General features: G+C 44.3%; 1 protein-coding gene across 2 annotated transcripts in view; it reads left to right on the top strand.

Moving 5' to 3' along the window:
• The first annotated feature begins 6,934 nt into the window (after positions 1 to 6,934).
• The window catches only part of sntg1 (syntrophin, gamma 1), a 476,380-nt gene continuing 466,327 nt past the window's right edge, over positions 6,935 to 16,987 (top strand). The window contains exon 1 of one of the 2 annotated variants that reach the window (XM_048528465.2): positions 6,935 to 7,806. The gene's annotated coding sequence lies outside the window, so the exon portion shown is untranslated. Of the gene's footprint in view, positions 7,807 to 15,467; positions 15,549 to 16,987 lie in introns of those variants that run through there. The other variant, XM_059646062.1, reaches the window with a different exon arrangement.

Raw genomic sequence — 16,987 nt, 5'->3', positions numbered from 1 at the left:
AAGACGGACAGGTCAAGGAGGTGGGATGAGGTTAGTAGGTAGATGGGGGTGCGGCTTGTTATGGGAGGAAGGGATGGGTGAGAGGAAGAACAGGTTAGGGAGGCAGAGACAGGTTGGACTGGTTTTGGGATGCAGTGGGTGGAGGGGAAGAGCCGGGCTGGTTGTGTGGTGCAGTGGGGGGAGGGGACGAACTGGGCTGGTTTAGGGATGCAGTTGGGGAAGGGGAGATTTTGAAACTGGTGAAGTCCACATTGATACCATTAGGCTGCAGGGTTCCCAGGCGGAATATGAGTTGCTGTTCCTTCAACCTTCGGGTGGCATCATTGTGGCACTGCAGGAGGCCCATGATGGACATGTCATCTAAAGAATGGGAGGGAGAGTGGAAATGGTTTGCGACTGGGAGGTGCAGTAGTTTGTTGCGAACTGAGCGGAGGTGTTCTGCAAAGCGGTCTCCAAGCCTCCGCTTGGTTTCCCCAATGTAGAGGAAGCCGCACCGGGTACAGTGGATGCAGTATACCACATTGGCAGATGTGCAGGTGAACCTCTGCTTAATGTGGAATGTCATCTTGGGGCCTGGGATGGGGGTGAGGGGGGAGGTGTGTGGGCAAGTGTAGCATTTCCTGCGGTTGCAGGGGAAGGTGCCGGGTGTGGTGGGGTTGGAGGGCAGCGTGGAGCGAACAAGGGAGTCACGGAGAGAGTGGTCTCTCCGGAAAGTAGACAGGGGTGGGGATGGAAAAATGTCTTGGGTGGTGGGGTCGGATTGTAGATGGCGGAAGTGTCGGAGGATGATGCGTTGTATCCGGAGGTTGGTGGGGTGGTGTGTGAGAACGAGGGGGATCCTCTTTGGGCGGTTGTGGTGGGGGCGGGGTGTGAGGGACATGTTGTGGGAAATACGGGAGACGCGGTTGAGGACGTTCTCGATCACTGTGGGGGGAAAGTTGCGGTCCTGGAAGAACTTGGACATCTGGGATGTGCGGGAGTGGAATGTCTTATCGTGGGAGCAGATGCGGCAGAGGCGGAGGAATTGGGAATAGGGGATGGAATTTTTGCAGGAGGGTGGGTGGGAGGAGGTGTATTCTAGGTAGCTGTGGGAGTCGGTTGGCTTGAAATGGACATCAGTTACAAGCTGGTTGCCTGAGATGGAGACTGAGAGGTCCAGGAAGGTGAGGGATGTGCTGGAGATATCCCAGGTGAACCGAAGGTTGGGGTGGAAGGTGTTGGTGAAGTGGATGAACTGTTTGAACTCCTCTGGGGAGCAAGAGGCGGCGCTGATACAGTCATCAATGTACCGGAGGAAGAGGTGGAGTTTGGGGCCTGTGTAGGTGCGGAAGAGGGACTGTTCCACATAACCTACAAAGAGGCAGGCATAGCTGGGGCCCATGCGGGTGCTCATGGCCACCCCCTTAGTCTGTAGGAAGTGGGAGGAGTCAAAAGAGAAGTTATTGAGGGTGAGGACGAGTTCGGCTTGGCGGATGAGGGTGTCGGTGGAGGGGGACTGGTCGGGCCTGCGGGACAGGAAGAAGCGGAGGGCCTTGAGGCCATCTGCATGCGGAATGCAGGTGTATAGGGACTGGACGCCCATGGTGAAGATGAGGTGTTGGGGGCCAGGGAATTGGAAGTCCTGGAGGAGGTGGAGGGCGTGGGTGGTGTCACGGATGTAGGTAGGGAGTTCCTGGACCAAAGGGGAGAAGATGGAGTCCAGTCTGTAGGAAGTGGGAGGAGTCAAAAGAGAAGTTATTGAGGGTGAGGACGAGTTCGGCTAGGCGGATGAGGGTGTCGGTGGAGAGGGACTGGTCGGGCCAGCGGGACAGGAAGAAGCGGAGGGCCTTGAGGCCATCTGCATGCGGAATGCAGGTGTATAGGGACTGGACGTCCATGGTGAAGATGAGGTGTTGGGGGCCAGGGAATGCAAATGTGGGTAATGCAAACTGCTGTTATTGATTGTCAGTAGTGGGAGAATAGGTGATTGTGGATGTAGTACTGATTAAGCTGGCTACTTTGTTCTTGATGATGTCAAGCTTCTTCATTGTAATCGGAGCTGCATTCATCCAGGCAAATGGTGATTATTCCATCACACTCCTGACGTGTGCCTTCTAGATGGTGGGCATGCTTTTGGGGAGTACAGGCATGAGTTACTTGCTGCAGTATTCCTAGCCTCTGACTTGCTCTTGTAGCCGCTGTAATTATATGATGAGTTCAGTTGAGCTTCTGGCCAATGACAAACCCCAGGATGATGATCATTGTGATTCAGTGACAGTAGCATCTTTGAATGTTCAAGATGGTGAATTAAGCAAAGTGAATTAACATGACATAGTGAAATTGCATGTAGCCCATGGAGAGGAACTGTTCAATGAAGATGTCATGTATGTGGAGAGTCAGTGAGATAAAGGGGAAGATCACATTGAAGCACAATATAATAAAATGTGAGGCTGGATGAACACAGCAGGCCAAGCAGCATCTCAGGAGCACAAAAGCTGACGTTTCGGGCCTAGACCCTTCATCAGAGAGGGGGATGGGGGGAGGGAACTGGAATAAATAGGGAGAGAGGGGGAGGCGGACCGAAGATGGAGAGTAAAGAAGATAGGTGGAGAGGGTGTAGGTGGGGAGGTCAGTCCAGGGAAGACGGACAGGTCAAGGAGGTGGGATGAGGTTAGTAGGTAGCTGGGGGTGCGGCTTGGGGTGGGAGGAAGGGATGGGTGAGAGGAAGAACCGGTTAGGGAGGCAGAGACAGGTTGGACTGGTTTTGGGATGCAGTGGGTGGGGGGGAAGAGCTGGGCTGGTTGTGTGGTGCAGTGGGGGGAGGGGATGAACTGGGCTGGTTTAGGGATGCAGTGGGGGAAGGGGAGATTTTGAAACTGGTGAAGTCCACATTGATACCATATGGCTGCAGGGTTCCCTGGCGGAATATGAGTTGCTGTTCCTGCAACCTTCGGGTGGCATCATTGTGGCAGTGCAGGAGGCCCATGATGGACATGTCATCAAGAGAATGGGAGGGGGAGTGGAAATGGTTTGCGACTGGGAGGTGCAGTTGTTTGTTGCGAACTGAGCGGAGGTGTTCTGCAAAGCGGTCCCCAAGCCTCCGCTTGGTTTCCCCAATGTAGAGGAAGCCGCACCGGGTACAGTGGATGCAGTATACCACATTGGCAGATGTGCAGGTGAACCTCTGCTTAATGTGGAATGTCATCTTGGGGCCTGGGATGGGGGTGAGGGAGGAGGTGTGGGGACAAGTGTAGCATTTCCTGCGGTTGCAGGGGAAGGTGCCGGGTGTGGTGGGGTTGGAGGGCAGTGTGGAGCGAACAAGGGAGTCACGGAGAGAGTGGTCTCTCCGGAAAGCAGACAGGGGAGGGGATGGAAAAATGTCTTGGGTGGTGGGGTCGGATTGTAAATGGCGGAAGTGTCGGAGGATAATGCGTTGTATCCGGAGGTTGGTAGGGTGGTGTGTGAGAACGAGGGGGATCCTCTTGGGGCGGTTGTGGCGGGGGCGGGGTGTGAGGGATGTGTCGCGGGAAATGCGGGAGACGCGGTCAATCACCGTGGGGGGAAAGTTGCGGTCCTTAAAGAACTTGGACATCTGGGATGTGCGGGAGTGGAATGTCTTATCGTGGGAGCAGATGCGGCGGAGGCGGAGGAATTGGGAGGAATACCTCCCCACCTACACCCTCTCCACCTATCTTCTTTACTCTCCATCTTCGGTCCGCCTCCCCCTCTCTCCCTATTTATTCCAGCTCCCTCCCCCCATCCCCCTCTCTGATGAAGGGTCTAGGCCCGAAACGTCAGCTTTTGTGCTCCTGAGATGCTGCTTGGCCTGCTGTGTTCATCCAGCCTCACATTTTATTATCTTGGAATCTCCAGCATCTGCAGTTCCCATTATCCTTGAAGCACAATACCTTGTTTTTGAGAATGGAGCAAATGTTTGGCGATGTCCAGTTAATGAAAAAGGGGAAATGGAAATCTTTACTGAAAATAGTCCAAGCTGAAAACGCAGTGTTGAAGTGAACTGGACGGTAAATAATGGTGTTAACTACTACAGAGAAATATCTTGAAAGAAACAAAAGAAAACTGTACAACAATATCCTGATACTTCTTCAAATAAAGGCAACTTTACGTACTATTTATTTTATGTTAAGTGGTTTATTTCAGTTTTCAAGTTATTTCAGCTGGGAGAGCATAGTGCTGCGCATGTATGGTACAATATTTTGGTTTGCTGATCATTTCAAGAAATCCAGTTCCCATTTTAACATTGGCTCCCATGGAAAATCATGATTCATTTGTGGTTGTCTCACATAAAGTAGCTTTTTTCAGGAGACCACAATTTTAAGTGTGGACTATCTGTACATGGGCTGGACTTGTGCCATTGTTTCTGGCACAAAAGACCAAGTAAGTTCAAGTGTAACAAATGATTCTCACATGATGTGATAATTAATCAATTATTTGATAGCTAATCAATTATTTACTGCAATTCTCCAAAACCTTTCTGCCTTCAGCCTGTACTCTCATCAGTAACACTTCCAAACACTACCTGAAGAAACATTGAACTAAGATTTCTTTCGTTATGTCTGAATTAGAACAGTGAAAACTGGCCTCACTTGTTAAAGTAACAAAGTGTAGAGCTGGACGTTTTCATCCAGCTCTACACTTTGTTATCTCAGATTCTCCAGCATCTGCAGTTCCTATTATCTCACACTTTTTAAAGTGTATCCTTTGGATTGACAAACATGATGACATTCAGTTACCTATTTCTATAAGGAGTTCTGTTTTGGGAAAATAATTTCAAGTATGTTTTCTGAATAAGTCTGATCAATTCATTCATAGGGTATACATTCAAAATTATTTCTAGCAGTTGAATGCACTTATAGGTTTCTAGATAGCAGTGTATCCAGTTTGCTGTACATTTGATTTGAACTTAAGAATGAAATATCTCTCACCAGAGACACTGGGCATCTCCTTCTGGCATGATCCCCACAAAGTTATGGTAAAAGAAATGTCATTATATGATAGAACAAAGCAGCAGACAGAAAGAAGGTGAAGTGATAATGTTTTTCTTTATTAAAACTCAACAATTCTAGCAGGGTTTTGAGAAAACCCATTTCTTTTCTGCTTTCATAGGATGTGGGTGTAATGAACAAGGTGGGCTGCAAGAAATCTTCCCAGGTCTTTACTTTTGAACTAAGAAATGAAATATTTAACTTTTCACATCCAGTTATTTCACATGTATAGCTAATGATACATTTTGAATCATCTTGAAAAGTTGGCCATCACAAGACTGCTTGACAAATAAGCTTTTGTTGCCCTCCTACACTTTGTATCTAAGATACATGCAGATTTTTAAGTTGCCATTACTCGAACGAAGTAAGCATTACCTTTATGTTGTATTATTTCATGATCATGTTCTTTCACTTGGGAAACTTTACCAAACAACCCATTTTATCTGGTTTAGATAACACTCAGTTACTCAAAAGATTTAGTGCTTACTTCAGTATGAAGTTGTTAGTCAGTACCATAAGATTTATCAGAATTTTACAATTCAATTTCTCTTGATCTAATCTTCCAGAAATTTATTTCAAAACAGAAAAAAAACAGTTTTAAATAGATTGGATTAATCATAGCAGACAACTGATCTCTACAACAATGCTGTAATTTTGTCATCTCTGCAAAATCATTGAGTAAACTACATGGATTAAAGCAAACTTTAAAATTTTAACTACTCATGCTTTGATGAGCAAATTGTATGTAGATATTATAGTGGACTTTGACTACTTTCCGAATCATGTTTGAGGAATAATTGACAATTAATTATAGTGGGTTCCTTTCTTATCAAATTCAAATATTGAATTCCTCTGTTGTTGAGTGGACACATCCTGAAATAGTTTCACATTCCCCAGCAAAATAATCACAGGGTTAGATAGGGTGGATGGGGAGAGCCTTTTTCCAAGGATGGTGATGGCGAGCACGACGGGGCATAGCTTTAAATTGAGGGGTGAAAGATATAGGGCAGATGTCAGAGGTAGTTTCTTTACTCAGAGAGTACATAGAACATAGAACATTACAGCATAGTACAGGCCCTTCAGCCCTCGATGTTGTGCCGACCTGTCATACCAATCTGAAGCCCATCTAACCTACACTATTCCATGTACGTCCATATGCCTGTCCAATGACAACTTAAATGTACTTAAAGTTGGCGAATCTACTACTGTTGCAGGCAAAGCTTTCCATTCCCTTACCACTACGGTAGTAGATTCGCCAACTTTAAGTACATTTAAGTTGTCATTGGACAGGCATATGGATGTACATGGAATAGTGTAGGTTAGATGGGCTTCAGATTGGTATGACAGGTCGGCACAACATCGAGGGCCGAAGGGCCTGTACTGTGCTGTAATGTTCTAGGTTCTTTATGTAACTAGTCATATAATGCAATACCTAATAATGATGCAAAATGTCAGTATAACATTCTTACATTTTTAGTGAAGACAAATTGAGGTGTTAAAGGTGACTTTTTGAACTCATTTCCACACATATGGCAAAAACCAGGTGCTGTTTTTGCTTGTGTCCAAATAAAATAAAATCAATAATGTTCAAGCACCTGTTGATAAAGATTTTTAAAGAAAAAATACTGGGCCAGACATTGTTTGCAAAAATCTTAAAATGAACGTTCTTTTTCCAATGCTTTTACTTTCAACGCAGTCACACAGACACCAAGTCTCTCCCCTCACACACCCTCTGCCGACATTTCTCCTGCCTACCACAAGAGGAGCGGGGCGCTGTTGAAGGCTGGCTGGATGGAGAAACTGCAACTTTCCATCCTATCACGGCGTGTTGGAAAGCTATTGGTGGAAAGTACCACTTTGAGAACAGTGCGTTTTCAGCGAGGCAAAGATTTCATATATTAATACCATGATCTGATCTACCACTGCCTCAGACGAACAGTACAATTGCTTTTCACAGTATAACGCGGATCAGTGCCAGGTATCCTGTAGGCTTGCAGAATGGAATGCTTTCCAATTATTTATGAATTTATAACATTTTGGTTTAGATGCACGGACTCTCAATTAATGAGTAAATTGCATTAATTCCTTGATCAGCATTGCAGGTTTTCTTTTTGGTTTGATTTTTAAGCAAAAAATCCCTGCCAAAACTTTGCGAGAAGCGGGGTTAGGCGGCCGGACAATTATTTTCACCCAGCAGCAGTGGAATGTGCTGCGACAGAATTGAGCGTCAATCCAGCGCTGTGTAAACCGTGTGTTGAGTCCCCAGCGCTGAGTGGCGGTGTCACATCACAGACTATTCTCTGCGGAGACCTCATCCACGCAAGTCTTGCTGATTCACTGCTTCGTGCAGGCACACAACGGGAAGCAGTGGAGATAAACACACACACACACCCACAAGTACCACATTCAGAAAGAGACATCGGCAGCTCGAACCGCACGCGCCCCAGCCTTGGAGGAAGAGAAGTTGTGGACTGTTCCATCCGCCGTTGCCTGGCGAAATCTAACCAGTCTGACTGCAGCAGGAAGAGGTCTGTTTCTCGATCACCTTCGAGACGGTGCGTTGTGGAAATGTAACCGAGCTGCCCGTGCGGGGGAGCATCGTCCCGGCTACGTTTGCAGCGCCACGGCCTTCTGCTAGTATGATTTAAACAGCGCCGAAAGTGGCGTTCAGCCCGAGTTACTGAGCAGCAAGTTGCCACTGACGGAGCGCATTGGGGTGATGGAGCTCGGCTGCGTTATTCGGGGCAAAGTGTAGAAGTGGGAAGCTGGCAGCCTGCAGTAGTGACTGGCCTCAGAGCAACACCTGTTACCCAGCCAGCAGGTAAGGTGTAGTTTACCAGCCTCTGAAAGGTCTGGTCTCCTGGTAAATGGTGTATAGTAGGCACCCGTCATCTTCATGGGAAGGGACCCAGTGCCCCCTCAGACCTCACACTGGTAGCTGAGAGCGGGCAACAGACACGGCCAACAACAGAGCTCGATCTTACAGCCACGATTTGTAGACTTGTGAATGTCAAACTTTTCGGTGCGAACTGGAGAAACAAAATCTCGTGTAAAGCTACGTCGTCCGGAGATGTGAAACTGAGAAAAGCGGCTGTGTTTTCTTTAGAAAAAAAACATGGAATGCACCTACAATCAGGATGGGAACTAGTTAGCAGATGAAAATAATCTTCCCATAGTCAGGGGACCGGACCGTTCTTGTGAGCACCTACATTGGCGATGTTGGCTGTTATGTGTGGGGTTTATTGTTAGTGAAACGATTCATGATTGCTTCGGGAACATAAAGAGATGTTGCAGAAAGCAGCTGGATTATCTATATATAGCATTACATGTGGGCTGCATGGCGGCATTTGCGCGGCCGCCGACCACCACAATGTTGATTTGTAGATTATTTCGATTTTGTTTTGCGCTCAAAGTTATTATGGGAAATACCGTTCATAAAAGGTTCAGAGCAATGACTGAAGTCTAAATCCTTCTTTCACGAATGAACAGGCATCCCCAGGTTTACGTTGAATCACACACGCGGGAGCTTGGCGTGAATAGGTGAGTCACGAGGAACAAAGTGCAAAACGGAGAGTGTCAAAGATCCGGTCTTGTTTGTTTTTGATTGTGATCAAACTATCTCCCATTGTCACGTTGTGCGGAAACAATCGACGAAGAAAGGGAAGGTGGAATATTAGCCCTTGTTTATGAGTTAGTCCGTCTCTGTCTGTCTTAACTAAGAGTTGGTGTTCTCTGCGATGCACGTTAGGAAGAAGGACGTGATCCCAGCACAGAATGAAATACCCACGTCTACGTTAATCAACATGAAGCTTTCCAGTGTTAGTTGAAAGCAGCACAAAGCTATCGGATAATTCGCTGGATTAAAAATAGTCCCTTTTATGAAGCTGCGTCGTTCTCTGAAACATGATTATTTTCAGTTTCCTTGCCGTGTTCACTAGATTCTCAGCTGACATCGATTAGGGGGCGACAAAGAGCCACGCTCGTCAATGGGCTTTCAAACACGTTACCTTACTCCAATTTACAGCAGTTTCTGGTAAATTCAGACGCTACAGGCGCAAGTTGTATTTACATAGCACTTCCACAGAACTCTAGGACTAGCTGAAATGCTTTACATGCAATCAGCTATTTTTGATTTCCATCCATAGAAACAAGATATGAAACCAGGTCAGCATCCATTAGATTATGGTAGCCCTGTGCCTCACCTTTACATTTAAATATCTTTGATCTCTGTCCCTTACTTAACCTCATTGTATTACTTGGTAAATTTCGACTATTCTTTGCATTGGAAATCTGTTTCTATTTTAACTTTGAGACAGTACTGCTCTAAGTTTATATAATGTCTTTTTGACCATGTTTTCTCCAGCAGACAAATCAGTTTTTCTGTATTTACAATCTTCTGTTACATTATGCTTCAACCTTCTAAACTTAAGTAAATATGCCTTCCATTGATTTAACTATTTAAGCTTCGACATTGTTCAGGTAAATTTGTGCCATACCAGCTCCATGGCGAAATTTCATAAGGTTCAAATCGATACTTCAGCTGGAGTCCTAATAAGGTCTTATACCGATGGTCTTTGCTGATGATACAAAGATAGGTGGCCAGGCAGGTAGTGCTGAAGAGGTGGCGAAGCTGCAGAAAGATTTAGACAGTTTAGGAGAGTGGTCCAGGAAATGGCTGATGAAATTCAATGTGAGTAAATGTGAGGTTTTGCACTTTGGAAAAAAGAATACAGGCATGGACTAATTTCTAAATGGTGATAAAATTCACAAAGCAGAAGTACGAAGGGATCTGGGAGTGTTGGTTCAGGGTTCTCTAAAGGTTAACTTGCAAGTAGAGTCCGTAATAAAGAAAGCGAATGTAATGTTGTTTATCTCAAGACGGTTGGAATATAAAAGCAGCGATGTGCTTCTGAGGCTTTATAAAGTTCTAGTTAGGCCCCATTTAGAATACTGTGTCCAATTTTGGGCCCCACACCTCAGGAGGGACATACTAGCCCTGGAGCGTGTCCAGCGGAGATTCACATGGATGATCCCTGGAATGGTAGGTTTAACGTGTGATGAACAGCTAAGGATCCTGGGATTGTACTCATTAGAGTTTAGAAGGTTGAGGGGAGATCTAATAGAAACTTACAAGATAACGTATGGTTTAGAAGTTGTTTCTGTTAGGTGGGGAGACTAGGACCCGTGGGCACAGCCTTAGAATTAGAGGGGGTAAATTTAAAACAGAAATGAGGAGACATTTCTTCAGCCAGAGAGTGGTGGGCTTGTGGAATTCATTGCCATGGAGTGCAGTGGAGGCCGGGACGTTGGATGCCTTCAAGGCAGAGATCGACAAATTCTTGATCTCAGAAGGAATCAACGGCTACGGGGAGAGTGCAGGGAAGTGGAGCTGAAATGCCCATCAGCCATGATTTAAATGGTGGAGTGGACTTGATGGGCCAAATGGCCTCACTTCCACTCCTATGTCCTTATGGTCTTATGGTCTTATACAAATCAAGGAATTTAAAAAAATTTCAATCAACTTGATCTAAAGGCCCATATTTGATTTTTTTTAATAGATCATTTGATTTATCATGACATTTAGTGATTTTTGTATGAGGACACTTTGCTTCTCCATGACTTTTAGTCTCAAATTATTGAGGAAAAATTCCAGTTTGGTTGTCGGGTATTCAAAGTGGAATACCCCAGACTTCCTCATGTCAGTTTGCAACTTTCTGCTCTGACTAATGCATGTATTCTGCTTCTAATGTACAATATCAATGGCATTAAAGATACAATTCAGTGTAGAAAAATGTGAAGTAATATGTGCTGGAAGCAAGTACTGGAACTTAACTTTGTGTCCCAGCTTGTTAATATAGAAAAAAGCTGCAACTAGTTTGCTCACAGCTTAATTCTGCAGGGAAGTGAAACAATAAATTGCCTGCAACTTTGGATTAGGGAAGGTTATACTGAAATTTTTCAGGTTTCACATTCAGTTACTCATTAAAATCATATCAGTATTTTTGTACACTTAAACATTCTGAGTTAAAAATACTGGAATTGGCACATTAAAAGTTTTTGACTGGTCAGAGACATTGAAGGTGGAATGTCAGGTGATGGAAGCTTTTTGAAATAAGTCCCAACTGAAATCCCACGGATTTAATGTGTCCAAAATGCCACATTTTTTCCCCACCAGCCTAATAAGTGGTACTCATGTTTTGCATGATGATAGTTGCCTTGGTATTGATTAATAGATTTCTTTTAACTTATGTCACATATACTGGATGCTTCATTCACTTTAAAGTAGTTCTCAGGGTTAATCTTTTGTATTCTACCTGGTAGGTGATAGCCTCCAGATTTGCACTAATGTTGATGAAGGAAATACTTCCCTTTTCTAAAAAAAAACTAAATAAGCCCTCATTTACTGACACCAGGAACAAACCTCTTGTTTAGATGCTTCTCTTCAGATGCTTCATTTGTGCATCAGGATCAGAATAGAAGCCAGTATACTTTGTTGTATCCTGATCAGAGGACTATTTAGCTTTATGTGATGATTTCAGATTTGTAAGTAATTGTTTCACAAAACTGCAATACCAGCATGGAACATTTACCTACAATGGCTAAATAATAAAATTATATAATAATAAATTGAAAGGAGTTAAGTGTTGTAATAGTCGAAAACTGTAAACTAAAAGTAAAATTTCGAATGGGAGGCTTATGTTCTGATCATTGTTTAGGTTTTCAAGGATTTATTATCATAGAAAAGTCGACAGCAGTCTCGAACCCAAACATTTTAGTCTCCATTTGAACTCTCAATAAATCTTGACAACACATTCAATACTGTTTTAGAAGTACAAATCGACAGAAGTATTCTTAATGGGAAATGAAATAGTTGAAATTATGCATGATTTTAAATCTGTAAAATAACTTAGTGTAAATCACAATAATCCTTACCCGTAATGGAGACATTTTTGTCAGAGAAAAATGCAATTGTAATGTTATGAGCATGTTATTTGATAAAAATATAATTAAAACATATGCACTCTTATAAGATTTGATTAAAATTGTAATTGTAATCATAAAAATATTTGCTTTAAACATTAATGTACATAAAACAGAGGGTGACTTGTGACTTTTTTTGCCTACTGTGATAAACTGCGGTTTAGTCACAAATTAACCGTCATTAAATGCATTTCATTTGCAATTATCTGCAGGAAATAAATTACAAAGCACTAATTCAATGACAAACCAATCTTATACTTCAGCTTAGTGCAGTTCATTTAAAACGTGACTAACAAGACACAGGATAATGATAGTTTCATGGGGAGCACTGTACACTTGACTGCCCTCCCTAACCTTTTCATTACCTGCATTTTCATTCCGAGTCAAATTTTGAGAAATTTAAACAAACAGTGATGCAACATTTCACTGTGTGCTTCACAACATGTTATGTTTAAACCATTAAAACTTCAAAGTGGTGCAAAGTAATTGTAGAACAAAACACACAAGAGAGCTTTCAACACACAAAAAATCTTGAGTGCTTGGACATGGGATGCAAAGAGTAGAACTGAGTTAATTGAAGGATTTCACACTGATAGCAAGGAGTTGGATGGTGGTGTATGTAGATCAGAATCACAGCATCGCAGACAATTAAAGCTAGAGAGGTTTAAGAGAGAAGGTGGAATGAGGCTGTACAGGAATTTAAAACTGAGGATATGGATTCTAATGAGAAGTTAAGGCAGAAAACCATAAGATAATTCGACCATAAGATATTGGTGCAAAATTAAGCCATTTGGCCCCCTCAAGTTTTCCCCACCATTCGATTCAAGGCTGATATGTTTCTCAACCCCATTCTCCTGCCTTCTCCCTGTAACCCTTGATCCCCCTACTAATCAAGAACCTATCTATCTCTGTCTTAAATGTATTCAATTAATTGGCCTCCATAGCCTTTTGCAGCAATGAATTCCACAGATTCAGCAACATCTAGCTGAAGTATTATCCCTTCACTCCAAGGCTGTGGTTTTGGGTCCTTTCCTACTTGTGGAAGCATCTTTCTGACATCCACTCTGCCCAGACCTCTTAGTATTCTGTAAGCTTCAATAAAAGATACCTCCTCAGCTTTTTCAATGCCATTGAGGGTCCTCAATATGACAAGACCCTCATCAACAAGATAATACTTGTATACTTCCTCTGGACCCCTCCAGTGTCAGCATGTGCTTCCATAGATACAGGATTCAAAATTTCTCACAATATTCCAAAAACAGCCTGACTAAAGCCTTATACAGGCTCAGCAGTTCATCCCTATTCTAATATTCTGGTCCTCCTGCACTGAATGCTAACATTGCATTTGTCTTCCTGACTGTTAACTAAACCCGTATGTAAACTTTAAGAAAATCCTAAACTAGGACTACCAAGTCCCTTTGTGCTTCATATTTCCTAAGACTTTCCCTATTTAGAACATATCCTATGCCTCATTCTTCCTACACACTTTCCCATATTGTATTCCATCTGCCACTTCTATGCCAACTCTTCTGGCATGTCCAAGTCCTTCAGCAGCCTCCCCCCTTCCTCAAAACTACCTGTCCCTCCACCCGTTGGGGGATGGGAGAGGGAACTGGAATAAATAGGGAGAGAGGGGGAGGCGGACCGAAGATGGAGAGTAAAGAAGATAGGTGGAGAGAGTATAGGTGGGGAGGTAGGGAGGGGATAGGTCAGTTTTTCCATCCCCACCCCTGTCTGCTTTCCGGAGAGACCACTCTCTCCGTGACTCCCTTGTTCACTCCACACTGCCCTCCAACCCCACCACACACGGCACCTTCCCCTGCAACCGCAGGAAATGCTACACTTGCCCCCACACCTCCTCCCTCACCCCCATCCCAGGCCCCAAGATGACATTCCACATTAAGCAGAGGTTCACCTGCACATCTGCCAATGTGGTATACTGCATCCACTGTACCCGGTGTGGCTTCCTGTACATTGGGGAAACCAAGCGGAGGCTTGGAGACCGCTTTGCAGAACACCTCCGCTCAGTTCGCAACAAACAACTGCATCTCCCAGTCGCAAACCATTTCCACTCTCCCTCCCATTCTTTAGATGACATGTCCATCATGGGCCTCCTGCACTGCCACAATGATGCCACCCGAAGGTTGCAGGAACAGCAACTCATATTCCGCCTGGGAACCCTGCAGCCTAATGGTATCAATGTGGACTTCACCAGTTTCAAAATATCCCCTTCCCCAACTGCATCCCTAAACCAGCCCAGTTCGCCCCCTCCCCCCACTGAACCACACAACCAGCCCAGCTCTTCCCCCCCACCCACTGCATCCCAAAACCAGTCCAACCTGTCTCTGCCTCCCTAACCGGTCCTTCCTCTCACCCATCCCTCCCTCCCACCACAAGCCGCACCCCCATCTACCTACTAACCTCATCCCACCTCCTTGACCTGTCCGTCTTCCCTGGACTGACCTATCCCCTCCCTACCTCCCCACCTATACTCTCTCCACCTATCTTCTTTACTCTCCATCTTCGGTCCGCCTCTCCCTCTCTCCCTATTTATTCCAGTTCCCTCTCCCCATCCCCCTCTCTGATGAAGGGTCTAGGCCCGAAACGGCAGCTTTTGTGCTCCTGAGATGCTGCTTGGCCTGCTGTGTTCATCCAGCCTCACATTTTATTATCTTGGAATTCTCCAGCATCTGCAGTTCCCATTATCTCTATTGTGCCTCCACCCGTCTTAGTCTTGTCTATAAAATTAGCAACAGCGTTCTCAGTTCCTTCATCCAAATTGTTAATACATAACATGAATAGTTGTGTACTCAACACGGATCCTTGCAGAACTCCACTAGTCACTGGCTGTCATCCTGAGAAAAGACCCCTTCATCCCCATTTTCTGCCTTTTGCCAATCAGCCAGTCCTCTATCCATGCCAATGCCTTGCCACTAACACTATGCACCCTGATCTTATTTAGCAGCCTCTTGTACAGCATCTTACCATAGGCCTTCTGGAAACCCAAATCAATCATGTGCACTGGCTGTCCTTTAAAAAAAACTTGCTTCTCAAAGAATTCTGATAGATTTGTTGGGCATGTCCTCCCCTTGATGAAGCTCTGCCTACTCAACTGTATTTTACCATGCATTTCCAAGTACTCTACAGTCTCATCCTTAATCTTACTAACAACTGAGATCAGGCTAACTGGCCTTTAAATTTCTGTCATCTGTCTTCCTCCCTTCTGAAATAGGAGTCTTATATTAACTATTTTAGTCCTCGTGACCTTCTCTGACTCCATTGATTCCTGAGAGATCACCACCATTGCCTCCACAATCTCCTCAGCTATCTCTTCCGAAACTCTGTGGTGTCGTCCCATCTGGTCCAATTAACTCACCCACTTAGAGACCTTTCAGCTTCCCCAGCACCTTCTTCTTTGTCAGGATGTAAATAATAGACAAATGAGACTTAGTGTAGAGCAGAATTCAGGATTTTTTTTCACTGCTTGCGCTTTGACTCCTGTAGGTTCAAGTGGATGGTGTGAAGACAAGAAAAAGTTGGGTTTGTAAATAAGCACGGACTTTAATGCAGCGGTGATCTCAAGTAGGTGATATTGTGGATCCTGAACTGAGCAATTTTGGAGATGAATCTTACAGCTCAGCTAAGGATTGAATGGAATATTTTATATCATTGAATTAAGAGTAAGAAGGCAGTTTTAGAGGTAATAATCAGTATTTTTGCTGCGACCCAAATAAAATGGGATTCATTTTAATCTTACACTAGCTGAAGAATTTACTGTTCATCCATGAACTATAGCAAGAAACCAGTTTGTCAATGTGGAGTTGAAGGTGGTAATAAGAAGTTGCCTTGGGTATTGTCAATGGACTTATTTAAGCTAACTGCTGTTCATTGATAATGTTGTTGAGACCCAGCATATACACAAGGAGAGAAAGGCAGCCCCTTGTTCATGATTAATGTGTGGGCATGAATTGAGTAGTCTTCACTGTGATATATTGACGTTGCTGTGTAAAGTTAGTGATTCTGTAAAGTAATATTAGGAGAAATAACATTTGAGGAGAACAGCATAGTACACCATGTCTCACATCAAGATAGGTCAGAGTGATACTAAGTCATGATCACATGTGACTACTGATTTGAATCTGAACAGGCTTTGTCAGCATATTGAAAGATGAAGACACTGAGGCACACAAATGAGACAACATTCCATAGACCTGGGTGACAATGGCATGTTCAAAGAATTACAGGGGAAAGAAAATATTGGTGGATAAATTCTAACTGAAAATGGATTAGATTTTGGAGAGGACAGTGATGACAATGGCTTTGAAAAAAAAAGACAAAGCAAATAGTTGACAATGTTGTTGAACATTATGGCAAAGAAACATAATCAAGAACTTGGATGAGGAGAAAGTCAAGAGTTGCGGAAGTGGATATCTGATTAGTTGAGTCTGTGAGTGTTGAAGAACAGCTGGAAGAGAAACTACAAACTACAGCATGACGAAGAATTGGAAGAGGAGTAAGTGTACGACTGGGAAGTTGGTGGATGAAAACGAAGACAGCTTTCCAAATAGTCACATTGTTAGAACTATTAATGTTCATTATGTGTCTGTTTTTGGCATGGAAGTAATGGATAAAAGGAATAGATACAGAGACAAGATAATAAAATGTGAGGCTGGATGAACACAGCAGGCCGAGCAGCATCTCAGGAGCACAAAAGCTGACGTTTCGGGCCTAGACCCTTCAGAGAGGGGGACGGGGTGAGGGTTCTGGAATAAATAGGGAGAGAGGGGGAGGCGGACCAAAGATGGAGAGAAAAGAAGATAGGTGGAGAGAGTATAGGTGGGGAGGTAGGGAGGGGATAGGTCAGTCCAGGGAAGACGGACAGGTCAAGGAGGTGGGATGAGGTTAGTAGGTAGATGGGGGTGCGGCTTGGGGTGGGAGGAAGGGATGGGTGAAAGGAAGAACAGGTTAGTGAGGCAGAGACAGGTTGGACTGGTTTTGGGATGCAGTGGGTGGAGGGGGAA

The sequence above is a fragment of the Stegostoma tigrinum genome, chromosome 5 (genome assembly GCF_030684315.1).
Source record: "Stegostoma tigrinum isolate sSteTig4 chromosome 5, sSteTig4.hap1, whole genome shotgun sequence".
NCBI lineage: Eukaryota > Metazoa > Chordata > Chondrichthyes > Orectolobiformes > Stegostomatidae > Stegostoma > Stegostoma tigrinum.
Note: the sequence above shows the minus strand (reverse complement) of the source record. Positions and strands in the feature narration are given on the sequence as shown.